This window comes from Cydia pomonella, chromosome 5, assembly GCF_033807575.1.
Source record: "Cydia pomonella isolate Wapato2018A chromosome 5, ilCydPomo1, whole genome shotgun sequence".
Classification (NCBI taxonomy): domain Eukaryota; kingdom Metazoa; phylum Arthropoda; class Insecta; order Lepidoptera; family Tortricidae; genus Cydia; species Cydia pomonella.
Genome location: NC_084707.1, coordinates 12,810,413 through 12,826,691, shown reverse-complemented (window position 1 = coordinate 12,826,691; position 16,279 = coordinate 12,810,413). Strand labels below are relative to the sequence as shown.

General features: G+C 35.6%; 2 protein-coding genes across 2 annotated transcripts in view; one reads left to right on the top strand and one right to left on the bottom strand.

The window, feature by feature from the left end:
* LOC133517751 (homocysteine S-methyltransferase-like) overlaps window positions 1-12,063 on the bottom strand; it is a 76,764-nt gene extending 64,701 nt beyond the window's left edge. The window contains exon 1 of the mRNA XM_061851146.1: window positions 11,945-12,063. The gene's annotated coding sequence lies outside the window, so the exon portion shown is untranslated. The remainder of the gene's footprint in view (window positions 1-11,944) is intronic.
* The window catches only part of LOC133517757 (uncharacterized), a 47,748-nt gene continuing 34,100 nt past the window's right edge, over window positions 2,632-16,279 (top strand). The window contains exon 1 of the mRNA XM_061851154.1: window positions 2,632-2,864. The gene's annotated coding sequence lies outside the window, so the exon portion shown is untranslated. The remainder of the gene's footprint in view (window positions 2,865-16,279) is intronic.

Genomic DNA, 16,279 nt, shown 5'->3' with positions numbered 1-16,279 from the left:
ATTCCTTGACAAAATGTATTTTTCCCTTAGACATTTCGATTTCGTATGCAAATGTAAACATTTAAAAAGTTAACGCAACGGAGAATAATGGATCTTCATACCCACACAAAAACTCATTAATATTGTCCGCTGCGTTTTAACTTTTTAAATTTGAAAAGATATAAATTGGGCACTTCCCGTGTTTAACAAACAAATCGCAAGCGTTACCGAGCATGTATAAGTAAATTATATTTTACCACTACCTACTAGGTAAATCCCTCAAAACAAAAATCAGAATGAAAAGTATTCCCATCACAACATTGGTTTTAATTTACTTTCTTGGTCGGCACTTATTATCACCGTATCGGAAACATCATTTCCTTGCCGTGATAGTCCTCAAGTTCACGTGCAAGTACGTCTACCTACCCCATTTACGCGCAAATGATTTCACTTATTTTATTTTATGGGTAAGATAAGCAAAAGTCATCACGCGTGCACAGTATATAGGTACTGTGCGTGCACAGTATAGTACATTGTGTGACATGCATAGTAAGTTATAAACCCTTTTCGTTACCAGTGTGCCATATTTTTGTATTTCATCTCCAGAAAATGTGTTTCAGAAATGTGCTATAAAAATATAACTTGTAATTGAATAAATCAAGACTCTGATGTATTTTCGGTAAGTGGATAACTAACATTTTATTGGAAAACGCAAATAAGTACTAGTACTAGGTAGTAGTAAGCTTGATGAAGTGGGATAACTGGGGTAGTAACAGTCTTTGCCCCGGAGTAAAGTATCAACTCGCTTTCTGGGATTCTGAGGTACCAGCACAGCCAGACTTCCAGGTGGCAACGGAATTAGACGTCACTTGAGATGTCAACACCGAGAATCCCAATTCCCCCTGACATTCTCCATTTATGTTAATTATTCCGCCGTTTTGAATAATTCCCAAAAAAATTATCGACAAAAAGTTCTACCTATATAATGATCAAACTAGTTTACCAAATTTCCTGAGGTTTGGTTAAGAAATGCGACCAGTAAAGGAAAATAGCTGGACATACGAAAGCATTTTTGCCCAAGTGAGACCTTAGCTTTCGCTCGAATATTGTTTTATATTTCACTACGTTGTGAGTTAAGGCACAAACAACCCTATAAAAAAACTGGAATATAGACGGATGGACTGACAGATAGATATCAAATCTAAGCATATACTGAGAGAGCTGCAAGATTTTCATACAAATGTACATGTCAGTTGACGCGACCCGAACATCCTTTTACTCTACTCTCAGGAGATGTATGAAGGCGGTGGCTCTTCATTCACTTTTCTTTCTTACTTGTTCGCCCTTGAGCCGCCCCATAAAGTTTATATAATATTTTGGAAAATGTTCCCCTCAATTAAACTTAAAGCTCCACAAGTAAGTTAAGGTACGAACGATAATCATTCAAAACTTTTTGATCGATGAGACAAAAAGTGTATATATACCTATCTACAGCAGATTTTATTTTCCTCTGTTATTCTAAAAAGGAAAACCATTAATTTACTTCCATAAATAAAATCTATTGAAATCAGCCGCGAACCAAGTACGAGAGCATTAAATCATTCTGAAAAGCCATTTGAACACAAAGGATATGGTTAATAAACAAATGGGACTCTGAGCGGGCACTGGCGCGAGTCGCGTCGCGGATGTAACTTTTCCGTCACAAGTCTACCTGCCGCGATATATATCGCGACGAGCCTCATTTCAGACCCTTTATCTGCAAGGGAGCGGTGGAAATCAGAAATCTTGTTTCTTTGGCCGACCACCTAGCTAAATGCGCGACTAATAAACTGGTCACGTCAACGTTATTTATTATTATCGCAACAGAGTAGAACAAAACATCCAAGCCCAGTCTCATTTTATTTTATTGCTCAATTCCTATTGGATGAAGCGTAAATACATAGGAAGGTTTTCTGAATTTTTAACTTTATTGCGCTATATCTGTAATAAAAGGATTAAAAATTGCAAACGGTTGATTCGTTAATAGAAACGAACCTAAAAAGTTATACTCGTTATATCGACATAACTAGTAAAACTTTTACTCTTTTTTTATTGGTCACTTTTGGGTTTCAAGCAACTACTCATATTTCATTTAAAAATATTAAATACACTTTTCATATAGATATTGAATAGCAAAATAATATGATATAAATTGCTTCGTACCTAAACTTCAATTCTAGTAAACTTTCTTTGTAGATTCTAAGTCTAAATAAGAGCATTATACAATATACGCAATATTAATTTACCTCTCATGTACATATGAAATTGAATGTCTAAAATATCTGAATAACGATGCATGCCGTAAAAACGCATTTCGTTGCACAGATTCTAAAATTATTTGAAATTGTGTCAACATGCGGGGCGCAGGCGGCAGGCGGCGGGTGCAGGGCGCGGGCCTGTGGCGGCGGGAGCAGTCGGAGACGGCTCGCGCGACCGCCCTCCGGTCCGGTAAATACAGCCTCCTCGCTGCTCCGGTATGGATTATTCGCGCCGAACGGCGAGCGGCGGCAGTGGCAGTGCGACCCACGCGCTCCTCGCGGCTGCTCGCTCCACGCCGTCGTGCCGTTAGCGCCGCCGCCGCGACAGATCCGCTCACCGCTCCCGCGGTCGCTTGGGCACACGCTGCCGCCGAGCGGAGAGCGCTCTCTCGTCCTTCCCACAGCGCCGGAGACGAACGCTCCGCGCGGCGTTAAAAGCATGCCATTAATACGGACCTCCTTGTGTTTGAATGACGAGACTAATGTCACATTACTATATCATGAAAAGCTTCCGTGGAGCAATTAATTTATACGACTTTCGTGCGACATTAAAGTGATTGTTGAACATTATCTTCAAGTCGAGAACAGGTAGGTATTTATATTAAAGACGATTTGGTTAGTAAAAGTTTACAACTACTTACCAAATTAAGTTTTTTCCTGTTTAATTACGGCACGAATAATTTTATGCTCTATATATTTTTATTCAAATTGTTATTTAAGTTTGTCTTAAGCTTTTAGTAGTTCACTTATACATTTCAAATACCTACCTACGTAACATAAGTAAGTAATCTTTCAAGTAAAATTTATAAAAAATAAAACAGCTAAGTGGAATTCAAGCAGGTGGGTATAATCGTAACTTGTTTTTACATCAAATAATAATGATATCGTCAATACATAATTTTCACTTATGATATTTACTATTTATCGTTCGCTGCTAGCAAGGCACATTGGCATATTACTATTAAGTCGCATATATTTCTTAACCATTAGTGTATCATCTGGATATTCTATTAAATTCTGCACCTAATTCTTTGACAAACAGAACGATCCGTTTACAAACCTTATTTTATTAGGAACGGTAAATAATGCAAATTCTGTTACGAGCTACAAAGCTACGCTGCGCCAGCGCTGCCTACGCAGTGTCGTAGCACTTAGTCGTAGCACTGCCCTCGCCGTAGGTACGGTTACCCAATTTGCACCAATTAAGAGGATAGGGGATCTCCATATAAATGTTGTCCCCATTTTCCTCCCTAGATATTGACACTATGCTAAATATTTTTACACAATTATTGAATATTTACCATAGCTATGTCCCTTCATTTGAATTTGTTAGATTTTGTTATTATTTTAATTAATAAAAAAAATCACATTTATACAAGCTAACTCTTGTAATTATACTAATTATCGTAATTAAAATTTAAACGAGCGGTCATAACTGCGGTTAAAATACATCAAATAGCATAAAAGTATTTTCTATAATGTTCATATTCAGAGAGGAAAATGGGGACTACGTTTGTATGGAGAAACATTCGTGTCCTTTCATCTTAATCATACAACTTATTCGAGAGGTGTTCGAGAGATTGCACCGGCAAATTATTATAATACCGATACAAAAATAACCAATTAACGTTTTTACGTCAGAATCCATAATACATCTTACTAAAGTGACCGTCTCGCTTAAAGTTTCCTTGTCGATCATTTTAACCCAAACACGACGCCATCAACGATATTACCGATATTTAAAATTTTATTTCTGAATTATTCTTTTTGGTAATAGCGTTATTAATCATGATTTATATATACCCCAAAAGTATTGCTAACAAATCATTGCAGCTCGACTAAATACACAGGGCAAAATAATAGAACCGATTATTGCTCATTCCAATTTATATTACGTGATGATAAGCTTGTAATAATCCCCTCTTTGTATAGGGGGTTCAAACTTTGTGAAAAGGGCACTGATTGTTTGAGCCGTATAAATACTTTGGAGATATTTCTGTGGTTGCCTTTATTCTCAATGTTTCTGTAACTTTAAATTAAATTTCTTTACCCAATTTGTATACAAAGAAAAATTCAGATTTGTTTTTCGTAAGTAGGTATTTTAGTTTAAAAAGTAAGTATTTTATTTATTTAGAAATGATTTATTTTCTAAATAAATAAAATACTTACTTTTTAAAATATGTGTTTTAGATTCGCCTTACTGCTTATGTTTGCTTTAAAAACGCGAGCTCGTTAAATAACAAATTTTACAACATTTGGGCATTCATAGTTCTACGCTATAAATTCAATGTCTGAATAATAATATTACATTGTAGGTATGTATATAAGTAGAATAATATACTACTCATTTTGTTACAAATCCCGTACAGACATTTAGGAGTGCCTTCCATTTGATTTAAACACCTGTTTTTACATTGCTCCTCATTTTCTTAGTTTTATTTGATTCAACAAACACCTTTATTAAACACCTATTTTTATTCTATTTACAATGTATTCTATGTATAAGTAAGAAAACAATCGCAGCTATTAACGACCCATATATTAATGGGCCCTGGAGGTTTTAAAATCTTATGTTGGGCCATTATAATATATTTAAAAATAAATTAAACTGCATTTTTTTTATTCGCTTCTCTCTCTCTAAAAGCGCTGGTGGCCTAGCGGTAAGAGCGTGTGACTTGCAATCCGGAGGTCGCGGGTTCAAACCCCGGCTCGTACCAATAAGTTTTGTGGGACGTATGTATGAAACATCATTTGATATTTACCTGTCTCGGTTGTTTGATTATATGGGTATGTAATAGTTGTATGTTATAAAACAATTGACAAACAATTACGGTATGGTTGGTGGTGGTTGTGATTATGGTAAACATTGAAATCTTAACTGAATCAAACAGAAAAGTGACGTGAAACCGGGTGTGTATCGACAATAAATTCGTGGATACCATTTACAATAAAAATTGTTGTGATAGACAGATAGAATAGACTGTTAATATTTATTTTTTTCTGTTTTACGGTGATATATATTTATAAAATATAAGTTCATAATCAATTTCTTCCAGATCTTACAGGCCAAGGCTGTATGAAAATCGTAAGTTAGCTTTATGGCCGTTTCTTTGAGTATCCTTTAGATGTTGTAACAACACTCATCTTAGCCTCATTTTGTTTCGGTGTTTTTAAATAAATAAAATAAACTATTCAAGACATATTGAGGCATTATCAAATTTTTATAAAATTAATTCAAGCAGGGACGATTGGAGTGAACCTATTCCCTTTTGTCCCAGTGACGACGATGGGGTATTCTCATATTAGCTCTCGTACTCAGAAGTTGGTGACAAATGGGATATAATATCGAAGCACCTGTTAATGGGATAATTTTTAACTAACCTACTTATGCATAGAAGATATTTCGAACTAAAAAACACCAAACAATCAGTTTTAATTTGTAAATTATTTTTTTAATCGACTTTAGCTACGATACATTTAAACCCGCCGAGTCTCGTCGGAAATTGACTCGAGCCTCAACCCCGACTGCTGTTGTTTTTCCCAAGGGACGAGTTGTCTTTTGACGGCGACTTTCAGAACAATTTGTAGGTGGAAGAAGGACAAGGTTTATAATATCGGAGCGTGACTTAGTATTATTTGTATTTAAAATATTATTTTTCGAAGTGATTGTTTTTTGAGGTGAAACTAGGCTGGTCTGTCTGGCGCATTAAAGATGACTAGCAGAAAAAGATCACCAAGTATTGGAGCACTCGAGACTGAATGTAAAGAACCGGCAGATCACATGACAAGGACTTCTTTTTGAGAGACTAGAAAAGGAATCCCATTCGATCCTGGTTTAACATTACTGACAATACTTTATGTGCACAACAAAGCACGAGCAAGATGCACTGTGAGTAATATCAAATTATCAAACGGGACGAATGGAGAATTGGAGAAACAGGCGGAATCTTTGCCCTGCAATGAACACAATGGACTTATAATGCTACGTAGGCAATAGCATATGGTACCTACGTCCTACATTCGAAAACTCATTTAATTTGACGCATTCTCGTGCAAGAAGAGTACGAGGAAAAACAGTTTTTCCACACGATTATTACTTACGCGTCTTGTGGTCGAATTATATTAGGTATTTTTATATTTTTATCTTTTAAGACCAAGTTAAAACAATTTTTATTTGTTTTGCTTGTTAAGCTGATATAAAAGTAAGTTTACCACAAAAGGTCCGCATAAACTTAATATAAATATTAGTATAAAAAAAAACGATATAGGTACCTAGTTAATATTAGGTTATAATATAAACATGAAGCTCTCATATTGTAAAGATGCAAATTTATGTCCCTATCCTAGATTCTAGTATATTCATCTGAAGAAATATGCATTGCACGGGTATAGTATATGTCTAAATACCTACTCTGTAAATAAGTAATAAGGCATTATGTGTATTCCTACAACCCCGAAAACACGTTATTGTTACGAGCCTATTGTATCCCACTGTTGGGCAAAGGGCCTCACCCTTCTTCTTCTCTCACATCCTGTTACTCGTCCCAGGTTTGAGCTACATCTGGCCAGTCTGAAAAAGCAGTCCAATTTATCTCGCCATAGCCGACGAGGTCTGCCGGATACTCGATTTGACCCACGGGACACCCACGCCGTGGTTATCCTGGCCTTTATATTGTTGTCAAATAACTTTAATTTATCAAATTTGTTTTATTAACCTTATACTTATGTTACCAATAGCTATCAGCGTCATTTTAAGCATTAAAAGACTCAAATATGATCGTCGAAATACGAATGCAAGTGTATGCGCTATCATTTAGCGTTTCCAACATATAAGTACGGTTATTTTGACGAGAAACGAGCCAGGACCGCAGGCAAACTTTACCCACATCGATTAATCTGTGTGCCCGCACACGCACACTCGCTCACACTGCCCATAAAGACCATTTTGTTGAAGAGGGCGAATACGAATATCCAGTACTTACTCGACTAACGAGAGATGCCTTTTAATATAAATTTACAAGACACACCCTTTCCCCTTTTATTTCAAATTATATTCTTCGAATATGGTAATTGTTTGAATTCCAGTATATATACGGTACGGTTATTTTATTACATAGGAAATTCTATTTCAAATCAACAAGGGTTGCAAAAAATATTTTTGCTCTGACTGGATGTTTCTTCGTTTTCGTATTATTTTTACCTGTCTGCCTCCATTAGTTAAAGTTAGGGAGACTTATCCAAATGACTATGGTCCAAGGCCAAAGAAAAATCAAGCCATAAGGTAAAATAAAATATGTGATTTTATGACTAAAATCATCAATAACATAGATAGATAGAATATTAATTTTTGGCATACCTCAGTAAAAAGATACAAAAGAAAAGAAACAACTGATTAAATGTAGAGGTAGATAACACGCGGACTTATTACTAAAGAGCGACCTCTTCCAGACAACCTTTGGGTAATAAAATTGAGGCGAAATAAGCCGTACGGCGTCAACCTTATTCAAGTCCAATTAAGTATTCACGAGTGGAAGATATCAAACAATAACCTCAATTTGAGTCTCGGCAAATTGTTTTAGAACTCATGCTGACAGTTAAAAAGCGAGCTTCTTTGCGAGTTAAACTGAATATCAAAGTGGTCTATACCATGAAAATAATTGGAATTTTAATAACTTTCGCCGTATATTCTTTTCTTTTCGCTACGTTTAAATACTTCAAATGTATGAAGGTAGGTCTTGAAAATAACATGTGCTTCTGAGTCTCCAGTACCGGAAACGCTGGGGTTTTTATTCTAACATTTAGTGGGTATTGACGCCATGGTAATCTCTACCTCTATTTCTACTTAATATTAGTATATGTTAATGAAAATGTATGTATACAATTCCTAGGAAAGGTATATAATTCCTGAAATCGCCCGGAAATCCGTGAAATAATTTATATTAGGCAAATTTCCTAGGAAATCTATACATTTTCTAAATAGCAATCGGAAATGTATGTTTGTGGGGATCGCAATTAAAGATAAAAATAGTAAATTTTCCAAGTAGGCATATTACAATGCGCTTATGAACGTCAAATAAAGCTACTCCGGCTCTAACCCTACACCTCTGACCCGATAAGATAATACAATAATAGTTCTAACCTAACCTACTATTCTGGCAACAATTCGTATTCGTGGGGATCGCAGTTCTAACCTAACCTAACCTGCTTGCTGCTCAGTTTACTAACGTGTTCTATTTATATTATTCACAGAAAGCATTAGTTTTACACATTTCCTAGTACAATATCGAAATTTCATACAATTTCTAGATATGAGTGTATTAAAAAATCTTTCAAACAATATTTTATACATTTCCTAAATAGCTTCGGAATTGTATACATTTCCTAGGTTTCCGGTGAAGGATATAGGTATACTCGTATAGTATGTATTTATACATAAACATATTACAAAAAAGCTGATCAAGTGCGAGTCGGACTCGCGCACGAAGGGTTCCGTACCATTATCTATAAAAACGGCAAAAAAATAACGTTTGTTGTATGGAAGCCCCGTTAAATCTTTATTTCATTCTGTTTTTTAGTATTTGTTGTTATAGTAAGCGATTACCGTCGTATATAGACACCCGCGCAACACCAAAAAGGTTGTAAGTGCGTTGCCGGCCTTTAATATGGGAGTACGCTCTTTTCTTAAAGGTTTGGAGGGCGTTCGTTGATTAAGTGAAATACATACCTAATTAATACAAAAGTTATAAAATTCCATACCTAATTCAATAAGACTACCCGAAAGTATCTGTACCTAATAATAATAGATATATTGAGAAAGACACTTAAGTAAAACCATAACTTTAAACATTTCACTTTAACAAAAATACAAAAGAAAAGGAAATCTCGAATCACCAAAAATCTCAACGGAGTATGCAAACCATCGTATGTTAATCGAAACTCCCAAGATGCGACCGAACAATCGACGAGAGGACTTCGCTTCTTTCTTTCTGAGAATCGTCCATGTTGAGCTGGATAAATCTAATTTCCTGCGAGAGATCACGTTGTGAAACTTTTCTCAAGTAACTGCAAACAGGAAGAAAGAAAACTATTGTGGAATATATTATAAAGTGCCAATGGAGAGCAGCATCACTTCATTTTGGTGAATATTCCGGAAACTTGGAAAGTTTTATGACAAGGTTCTACATCTTATTGTACTAAAAAGTTTGTTTCACAAAGTAGTTTTCCGCGTCCCAACATTTTGTTACGCATAGTAATCTGCGGCCACCGCTTTCGTCTCTGGTCGTAAATAAGTCGGTCGTTGCCAGAACCGGTGTTATTTGACTTAAATTTAGTTTTGGTTATAGTGATTGCATCACGTAAACCTTCTCGAAAAGCCGCTGGCCGCTGGAGCAGATTTATAGGATACCAAAAAATCTGCACGGAATTATGAACCATAATACATGAACTGACACCCGCAGAATGACCGGTCGTTGTAAAGATCCTAGGTGAAATCTTCAGGCTAATTCAATAGGTTATAGGAGATGATGGCTTACTTACTTCAAAATATACGTACATAAGTACGAATACACGATTCGCCATTTTCACCCTATTTTGAATAGGCGATCGCTCTTGTGTAATCAATTGTTCGGAAATACCGGTGTTTACAGTGTTTCGAGAAACGTCGTAAATAAGGGTGAAAAATTCGCAAAAGGAAGGTACGTCACTAACCGTTCTCGATTATTTTTTCTGGACGAGTGAGCATTTTTCTCGGCTGCTTACAAATGACCGCTTACTTACTAAGAAATCTCTCAGCCACATTTTATTTTCTCCCGTGTGGATATTTCCTATTCTATTAATGGAACGCTGTTTGAGAGATGCCCAAACAATGTAACTCATTGTATGTTGGCGTACCTTCACTTCGTTGGAAGGATGAATTTCGTAATAATTGGAATAGTGTGATACAATAATAATATTTTTCCTTGGTTCTGTTAATTGCTTATTCCTATTATTTCGTTGGTTTATTGTATAAAAAGGGCACCTATTCGGACTGAGGTCCATTATTGTTTGCCCCTTATTCGGGACACTAACAATAATCAACGTTAATTGAATGTTTCTTACGACGAAACCTTTTGTACATGACAATATAGAAAAATGCTATTTTTTAAAGTTTAAACACATTACATTCCAAATGAAAATTACAATTATTATTATTAATTAATATTACACTCTAAAATTAAAAAGGTGTAATTGAACCCTTACTCCTACAATAGCATATTTCGTAAGACCGTCGTGTAAGATCGTGCGCATATTGCTTAATAAAATCAAAGACTATAATTTTCATATTTTTAAGGATCTCATGCGTGCACATTCAGCTTATGTTGCACAATTATTATATTGAATGAACGAATGCTGAATGGCAGAATAAGTTGTGCCTTTAACTTTTCAAAAATAATTAAAGAGGGAAATTGAATTTGACGTTTTTGATATGAAGGTTCGATTTGAGTGCTGGTTGATGCTTAAAATATGGTTATTTTACCTTATTTCTTCGCATGTTTGGAGAAAAGCAGGATTCCGCTTCGCGACGTCCGACAAAGTCGAAACTCATCTACGAATTGTCCTTTCCCGGCCTCTACAATAATGTACTATTACCACTCCTTGATTTTTACCAAAATATATAATATAAATATAATATATAATATATTTTACACAGTTACTTTACAAATACATTTTTTTACTTGTAACTTCTAAACTAAATAGCGGCTCAAGAAATACACCTATGTTTTGACAAACGGATAGACGGACGGAGACGGACATGACGAAACTAAGAGTTCTGTTTTTGCCATTTTAGCTACGGAACCTTAAAAATCGCAAAGTGATATCGCAGACGGATTCTTGGAAATTTAAAAGTATTCTGAAATTTATGTATATTGTATAATTATCTACCTGTAATTTATACTACTCATGTAAGCCTGACCTGTAATTTATATTATCAATAAACTATGAGTATGAGTATATAAAAGGAATATCAAATGAATTTAGGTATATCAAATATTCAATGCAGATTCAGGCTGCTCTACAGCAATTCATCATGAATCGTTAAATACGTCCCAACACCTTGGATAGATATTGTTATTTCTGCCTACAGCACAAGTAATACGTATTGAGCATATTGTGTATTGAGCATATATTTAGCATATTGTAGGTATAGGTTTTCTTTGTTTCAGGCTAAGACACATTTTTATAAGAATATGACATTACCCTTTTCCAGGCATAGTACGATTTATCGACCACATAGGCGCCAATAGAATTTCTACTTAAGCATTTCAATTTAAGGTTCAAATTACATTTCTCTTTCGGGAAATCTCGGGTCTTCAAATGAATCATCAAAACTGGAGTTATTGGAATATATTTGAATTGTATGGGAAAGCCTTGTAGATTGGTGTAGCCTGGAAAAGGGTTAACAAACCTAGGTGCTCCACTAGGTGCTTTGTTAAAAATAATCGAATTAATAGCGATCAAACGTTTAAGGTTTGACCAACAAATTAAGGACACGTTGTATATATCCGAGTCACTGACGATGGCGGGAAGAATATGTACGAAAAATGAGCACTCGGCACATGTACGACAAAGCTGTAAAAGCCTATTGTCATTGTGGAGCGGTAAAACGAGCATAAGACAAAATGGCTTACCGTCGTCCGCCACGCGTTGCCGTGTCTGTGACACGTCTGTCGAGATACCTACTACATATGTCTACTCATCGTCTCGGCTTGGATTTTCCGCCGCTGACACAAACACTCTCCCTCGTGATCTGCGAAAACATGTCAATGATTATTCATACGGCAACTAGGAACGCATCAAGCCGGGCGAACGGCGGCCTTAAAAAGCTGTTTTATGGATACACATACATATTACACATAGTGCCACATTGTCGAGGAAAGAAAGTATAAATTTAATAGAGATGCTTTGGATTAGCTCGAGTTGAGCTATTATGTGTTAACACGAACAATGTTGAATATAGGTACATAAGGTACAGCGTGTATTTTTGATACGACCGCATAATCAAAGGGTAATTTATTAAGGCTTTAATGAACACACTTTTTTAGGGTTCCGTACCCAAAGGGTCAAACGGGACCCTATAACTGAGACTTCGCTGTCCGTCCGTCCGTCCGTCCGTCCGTATGACACCAGGTTGTACCTCATGAACCGTGATAGCTAGACAGTTGAAATTTTCACAGATGATGTATTTCTGTTGCCGCTATAAGAACAAATACTAAAAACAGAATAAAAAAAATATTTAAGGGTGGCTCCCATACAACAGATATTTTTTTTTGCCGTTTTTATAAATAATGGTACGGAACCCTTCGTGCGCTAGTCCGACTCGCACTTGCCCGGTTTTTTAGGTTTTATATAAATGGTACGACTTTTATTTTTCCACATAAAATAATACATCAAGCATCACTTCTTTTTTTTAACACAAAACGTTGTATTTTGACGCGACGTCACAACTGTCACGGGTGACAATGATGTACGAAAAACATTGCCGCTAAAAAAAAAAACAAGAATCAATTATGCTCTGGTAGTTATGGTTAAAAAATCGTTCTTAAATATTTTTTAGCACTAAAACCTACGTCTAGTTTAAGTTTGCAGTCATAGATTAGTGTATATTATTACTGTTTTGCGGTTATATCAAAATACACTGTATAAAAATAGATATAAAACCCCCTTTGTATTTCTATGGTTACCGATTTTAATCTACATTTATAATCCCTCTTTATTTTATGAAAAAAATATTTTACTACTTTTTTTTTAAATGCTTCATAGACGAGGATCTCTAGAACTGTGCCGTATACATAATCGTTAGACCGCAGTTTGACTTCTGATTTCTGATCCATATAACTAGGTAAGTTTTAAAAAACTCGATGTTGCCAGGCTGAAAAGTCGTGTCGATTCCACCACCAGCCTGTTTTCATTTCCCTCTTACAATTCTCATACATTCGCAAGAGTTACACTTTTTTCACAATTCGGACTTATGTGAGCCTAGCTCTTGGCGTACCTAATTGCACTATTTCGTTGATATAATATTAGGTACATTACTGTGTGCCAGAGGTTGTACAAAAAATCGATGGAATTATCAAAATATATAATAATATATATATAATTCAACCTTATACGTCCCACTGCTGGGCACAGGCCTCCTCTCATGTGCGAGAGGGCTCGGGCTATAGTCCCCACGCTAGCCCAATGCGGATTGGGGACTTCACATACACCTTTGAATTTCTTCGCAGATGTATGCAGGTTTCCACACGATGTTTTCCTTCACCGAAAAGCTAGTGGTAAATATCGAATGATATTTCGTACATAAGTTCCGAAAAACTCATTGGTACGAGCCAGGATTTGAACCCGCGACCTCCGGATTGAAAGTCGGACGTCATATCCACTCGGCCACCACCGAATTATCAAAAAGCTATATTAAATTTGTACTATCAAGACGGCGCTCGAACCGGAAGTCCAATGCTTATAAGATGTCACAGCGATACGATACCGATCTGTCAGTGTAGAAAGGGACGTTTTTGGTTGAAGAAATGTCACTTTTGACACTGACACATCGGTATCGTATCGCTGTGACCTCTTATAAGTATTGTTCGAATACGGCCGTCACTTTGCTATATATATCTTCAACATAACCCAATTTATTGAATGTTTATACAAGTCTAACAAGAAAATAATCTACCCGCCGCCCATTAGGGTAGATTCGGGTAAATACCCGTGACCCATCTCTACGCATGGCAACTTGTCACGCGTTTTAAAGTAGCTTATATCGAAGCCTAAGAAAATGAAAGTTGGTTCGGGCCTACTTAATAAAATATATTTTTTAATACAGATGCTCGATACATTAAGTAGCTGTTTAGCGTGCGGAAAGTTTAGCGCACGCTAAACAGCTACGTAAAATAGCACTTTTTGAGCAACTGTATTAAAATAGTACATTTCGATACTGGTGCGGAAAGCATGTCATTACTCCACGAGTACCGAGATATCGGACGGGACGAGTGAAGAATGACATGTCCGCACGTGTATCGAACGACGTTTTAATACAGTTGCGAAAAAATAAGAAAACAAGTAATTTTATTAATGTATGCTCTATAAGACAGAAACAATTGTAAATATAAAACATTGTACTATTATTACCTCAGATCGTTATTTACAATTATTTGTGTATCGTATATTTAAATTGTATAAAAAATATCGAATGTTGCCTTTGTAAAATTAAAACATACTTGCCGTAAGAAAAAACGCCTCTTCTTTGACAAGCGTTTTCAGCAGCTATTCCCTTCCATTCAAACAACTTATTAAAAACGATTTTTCAATATTGAATATTAAAAAATAAACGTGTTATAATGATGAAGACGTAGGTAAGTAATAAAATACGAAATATGTTTATTTTTATTATTCTTACATTAACAGTACGCTTATGTTAATTATGACTTTTAAAGGAAACTAACATTAACACTCATCAATAAGTAGTCATGAATTGGAACGAGTATAAATTTAAAAAAATTGGAAAGGTAAAAAGCACTAGTTCGCGAAAACCAACTTTCCGCGCGCTAAACAGCTACGAAAAGTAGCACTTTTTGAGTAACTGTATTAAAAAATATTTTTTTGTATGGAGAGGAGTCTCGACACTGTCGACCTCCGCTCCGGGTCGTTCCTAGCGCAGACATGCGGAAACGCGGCTAGCGTGATGGGCACTTTTTCGCCCGGAGCGATGCGGGGTGGGTTGTTCGATTAGAGTTTATAGATTACTTTAGGTTTAGATGTATTTATAGTTAAGTGCTTAAATATTTATTATTTCTTAGGATTTATTTACGATTGTTTTTTTGGATTAGAATTAAATAAAGCGTTTCGTTATTCTAAAGAATTTTGATTTAAATAATAGTACTGATTGAGATTTGTCTACATTTGAACAAATCGTCTCGACTGAAATTAGTGCTATTCAACCATTGACTAACAATCTACTACGTATTCAAGAGAGCGCTACAGAGCCCTTGGAAATATAATATGAAATGAATAATTAACCTGTCTTCACCTTAATTTTCCTTCAGATTAGTATGACTAAAAAAATTATATATGTACCATAGTATAGTCAGCATCGAAACTAACGGATCAAACTGCACGTCAAAAGTATCGATAATTCTCTAATAGCTTTACACAAAGAAAAATATACTTTTGAACAGGAACAGTAGAATATCTATTTTGAAAAGTATTCCAGGCAGTTACTTTTGTTATTGATGGTGACTGTACATGAGTAGGAACAATATGCACTTACAAATAGGTAAATGAATAACGGATCGGGGCTCCATTAGCAATGAAACTCCTTAGGAACCCACGCTTCAAGGTTTTCTATCATCAAAAACATAATCAGGTTTATACTTATTCTGCTTTGGCCGATTTTCTTTGTAGCACAAGGAGATTATCGCAGGGTGCCAAATTGACAATCACATAAAAAGGGTCAACATATGGTACTCGTATATCTGCTTAAGGCTTAAAGCGATCGTACAGTCAGCATCAATAGTAGCGGATGAAACAACGCCCCAAAAGTATCTGATATTTCGAATAAGTTTTCCAAATATAGATAAATCTCTAAAATTCACGTTCAAAAATCTTTTACAGTCTTAATTGTTCGACATATAGAACCATCACTTTTTGTTAAGCTGTTATATAGAATGGTAGATACTTTTGACATCTTGTTTGATCCAATACTTTTGATGCTGACTGTACGTAGGAAATGTAAATCTTATTAAGATTCACAGATAGACTCAAGTGAACGAGCATCGCAAATATATTTCAGAAAAATATTGAAATACGTAAATAAGGGTACAAACATTAGGCAAAAAAAGTGAATAGGCTTATGAAAAAATCATAATTACCCATGATTGTAGTATTCGCTTGTACAAACAGATTTGGCCCATAAACTTTGACTCACCATGGCTTTTCAATAATTTTCGATAACTGTCGGTATGTTACCT